Source organism: Pteropus vampyrus, unplaced genomic scaffold, assembly GCF_000151845.1.
Source record: "Pteropus vampyrus isolate Shadow unplaced genomic scaffold, Pvam_2.0 Scaffold175, whole genome shotgun sequence".
Lineage (NCBI taxonomy): Eukaryota > Metazoa > Chordata > Mammalia > Chiroptera > Pteropodidae > Pteropus > Pteropus vampyrus.
Window position 1 is genome coordinate 295,095 of NW_011888956.1, and position 4,591 is coordinate 299,685.

General features: G+C 41.5%; 1 pseudogene; it reads right to left on the reverse strand.

Moving 5' to 3' along the window:
• Positions 1–1,553: 1,553 nt before the first annotated feature.
• On the reverse strand, positions 1,554–1,672 carry LOC111746107 (annotated as a pseudogene).
• Positions 1,673–4,591: the final 2,919 nt, after the last annotated feature.

Consider the following 4,591-nt stretch of genomic DNA (forward strand, 5'->3'; position numbering starts at 1 on the left):
GCTATGTAATCATTCATTAGTAATGGACCCTTAACCATTCCTCTACGTCTTCATGAGTTTTGAGAAAGCAACACCATTCGCTTGAATTTTGGGGCTTACATGGGTCCCGCAAGTGCCAGGCAGTGTTAAAACACAGCAAACTGCATTATTTCCACGACACAATCACCAGTATTTTTCATGCTTTAGTAAATAAGGGAGCTAATGGATCGAAAGCATTTTGCACGTAGAAGACGGCTATGTAACTTTAAAGAAACTGTGTTCAAGATAATTGTGACCTATTACTGCTAAATAACTTAGAAGCAATTTGAACTTCCAGCTTGGGGTCTAGAAAGGCTTCAGGGGCAGCGAGAAGCCAGCATAGACAGCTAACGGCAGTGACCGACAGGTTTAGGAAGAGCCGCTCTGCGGTGCCGCGTTTCTGAGTTGCCAAAGGAAACGCCCTTGAGAACACACACGCTGACGTGGCTCTGCAGCCGTGGTCCCCACTTCTGCCGGCGCGCGTGCAGTCTGCTGTGACCGCCTTTGGTCCTCAGTGGGAAGGGACCGCTGGTTGGTGTCAGCAGAGAACTGCTCAGCTGTCAATAGCTGCCCGCAGGCGAACGCATCTGTGAAAGCAGCTTCAGAAAACGACAGCAGGAAGCTAAGCGGAAAGAACCAGGTACCCCGGGAATTAATCGGGGGAGCACCCCCGTCCCTGCCCCAGCTACACCTGCCCACAAGCTGAGAGAGGCTTGTAAACCACGCGATGGGAGGCGGACGGGAACAATAATAGGATTTCCTGGCACTGTAAAATCTGCCAAGGAATTCTATCTGGCTTTTACAATCTCTACATCTCGGCCCCACATCAGATTTTATTAACTGCTGACCCAAACTCCAGGATCCTCCTGTTGAAAACACTCTCAACCAACGGATCTGCGAGTCTGCCAGTTCAGTAAGAGAAATTCGTTTGGTTTGATCAGACTGCAAGATTCTTTTACGCCCGGATGCTGTATACATCAGACATCTCTAAGTTCTTGCAACTGAAGGGAATTTCCTTGTCAGAAAATTAAGTTCAGAGGTCACTTCCTGACGGTCCAGCTGCTCTGTACAATGAGGTTAATATACAACATGCTTCATGTTTTTTTCTCTGCACTGGGAAAATAACAGCCCATAGTTTGCCTCGAACTGTAAGTCTGTTTGTTCTTTTGGCCATGTGAAGCTGTTTCTGGAACTTTCAGTGTGAGAACGATAAAGTCAAGGGTAGGAAATACCAATTTCTAATAAGTCACTGGCCCTAGACTATGAGTTGGGTAGTCTCACAAATAATCATCCAGTGTCATATAAAAACAAGCAAGCAAACCGGTACGACACAGCTGCTCACGGTCCAGGTTAGGTATCGCCTGGAAAAGCTGCTTCTTAATCACCAGCCGTAGTTTCTGCCTGTCTAGGAGGCTGGAATGAGGAAAACTGGCCAGAAATTTTTTCTTTTTCTTTTTTAGGCGAGGCAATCCTTGGTTGACCTCACAGATTACAAGGACCTTGTCAGCTTACAATGCCTTATTTTTCAATTTTTACGTCTTCAGCACCTGATCTTCCTAGGTGGTCTCCCATCCAAGTACTAACCAGGCCCGACCCTGCTTAGCTTCCGAGATTAGACGGGATCAAGGGCGTTCAGGGTGGCATGGCCGTAGATCGGGAATTTTTAATAAACACTTAATTATGCAAACCTCTTCCTTATATCACATACATACAGTGTAAGATCTCATTATAATATGTTAATATTCTAAGATCTCATTATGAAGCTCAGCCAAATATTTTTTTGTCATTCATATGATAACAAGACAAATCTGACATTCATTATATTATAATGGCCCCTTTTTAAATGCAAAACCAGAATTGACAGGTTTTGAGCATTGCCTTAAATTATTTTAGGATCAATGTACTTCTTTTCCGGAACCTAACAAAAAAAAAAGGAAGGATGTAAGACCCACAGAGTCTCTTTGTCAATAGATTGCGTGAGCTTCTATTTCAGGTTTTTATTAGAGAATAGGGGAAAAATACAGTCTCTTGGTGCCTCATTAAGCCAAGAGTGTCAGTTGGATGTCATCTTTGTACTTGTCTCAAATTAAATCATTAAGTCCTATGACCCATAACTGGGGTTAACGGCATCAAATGGAGACAGATGTCCCTTCCCCAGCACACACTTCCTATGAGCCATCACCTGGTCCTCTTCATAAGGCTGAGCCATGAGTGTGGGCAAACCCCTGTGCCCACCCTTCGGCTGAAGGCCGGCTCGTGGGAGGGAGTGAAGGGCAGCTCTCCCCGGTGAGGGTAAGCATGGGGCCAACATGTGAAAGTTACAACCCTGCCTTGTACAGGCACCACTGAACGAACTAATGAAGCGAACCTCTGTTTCCTGCTACCCTGAAATGTCCTTCTCAGAGAAACCCCTAGTGAGTTGGTAAGGAAGATTTCTAATTTTGCCAAATCCTAAAATAGTGAATCTGTAAATCCATTTAAAGTATTATTGTAGTATGACAGTGAACTGTCGTTTGGCTAAGTAGAGTAAGAACACTGTCATGCTGAGTGTACCCCATAGGCAGCTCCCCCATGTGTCAGGCACCGTCTTCATCAACTCGTTTCCTAAGTATTTTGCTTTTATCTCACAGAGCAGCATTCACTCACTCTATCCATGACCAAACACCAACACCATTGTCATCTTTGAGCCTTAGATGTTAAAAAGGCAAAATACTGATACTGGGGATGTTTAAAGAAATATGGTTTATGCAGAGAAAGTTATTCGAAATATTAAATTCCCTCTACTATCTACATTTATAAATAATCTATAATCCTATTTCTAGCTAATTTCATTCAGGTGTAACCGTACTCACTAATTATTACTACTCAGCACTTTTAAATTAGTGGATTCATTATTTTTTTTCTAACAATAATTATTATTCATGTGTGCATTCATAGAGAAGTTCGTTCTACTGGGATTCATCAATTTACGTAGGATGTTCTCGAGTCTTCAGGCAAGAGCTTAATTGTTTCATTTCCAACTTTAAAAGTGGAGATTCGTGTGTAGTCATAATGTAATTAGTACAATGTCTGAAGATGTCAGAAATTACCACAGTCTTTTGAAAGATGGGAAGTTACTTTTTTTGAAGAATGGGTTAAGACGTGGTAGGAAACAAAATGCTCATTTAGCTTCAAATTCTACTCAAAATCCACAAAGCCTGGAGCTTCAACATTAAATAATAATTTTATTGCTTTACCTAAATCAGTTTCTTTCACCAATAATTTTTTTTTGTGTTTTATTTTTCAATTTACTGAATCATAAAAAATAACTGCAGCTCTGTAAGCCTAAGGTGGTAATTTTAAAAACCAGTCAAACTTTAAAAAATTACTGATTTTCTTTTTTATTTGTTATTGTTCTTCGGAAAACAAAGGCAGTGAGGGGACATTAGGGATCATTTAGTCCAATTTACGTTAGAGATTAGCAAACTCGTGCCCAGAGCGATAAAGCAAGTTATCCAAAATAACACAGACGCTTGGCAGAGAAGCGTGGGCCACGGGTTCTTCCAGTCTAGATCAAGGCCTGCGGCCCGGCCAATGTCCTCATCTCTTCCCAAATCCAGTATTAAGTGATTCTTACAGTTCTTTCATCTGAAAACAAACAAACCTGGAAGGCTTTTCTCTCCAAGTAAATGCAAATTTAAAAAGGCAAATTTTTCTGTTCAGAAAAGGCCTTCATGTGTCTTTTACTCAAAAATCGCTGAGTTAGCGAATGTCATCGATAGGCAGTATTTGTGTTGGGCACCTCGCAGCTCCCTGGTCTGGCCCCTTGTCTGTACTGCCTGAAATCCGAGGAAGGTCACTCAGAACAACAAGGTGTGTCCCTCTCGAGAGCATTTGCAGTTCTGAGGATGCGATCCTCTTAAGGAATGCCTCTGCAGTGTTGGAATGTCAGATAGTCACGCCTGTAATTTCAGATGAAGAATTCTGTCTGTGGTGTCTTCCTGGACACCACACAGTCCTATGCTTATTTATTTATATCCCATCTTGTTTCCAAAAGAATTTGTGGCCCCACCACGCCCCACAGGAGGCCAGGGCTTCTGCCCAGGTTTAGGCAAGGCTTCTGCAGCACGTGGACATTCTAGGCACAGCACTAACTGTGAGGCATCTAGATATTTTTAGTCATTAAGTATGACTAAGAGAGCTACGGGACTGTCCCCAAGTCATGAGGACAGAGGAAAACATGACTAAGTTGTGAAAAAAAAGTACAGTAAAAGGAAAATAACTACGAGCCAAAAAACAGTACAGTTAAAGAAAAATAACCACAAAGAAAGCAAGTAAGAAAAGTGGCTAAGTATTCAAAGAGCCATAAAAAAAAAATGTTTGCTTAAACAAAAACCAACTCAAAGTCACATACTTAAAGCCTAATAAGCTCCTTTATACTAATAAGTACCGACATTTTGTCTCTCTCAGTAAAATGTTAATGCAATGCAAATGGTATTTCTCTATCTTAAATAAATGTGCTCCTCTTGCCTATAAATTAATAGAAATGGATCCCATTATAAGACTTTAAAATACTCCCCGTTTTTTAAACCAC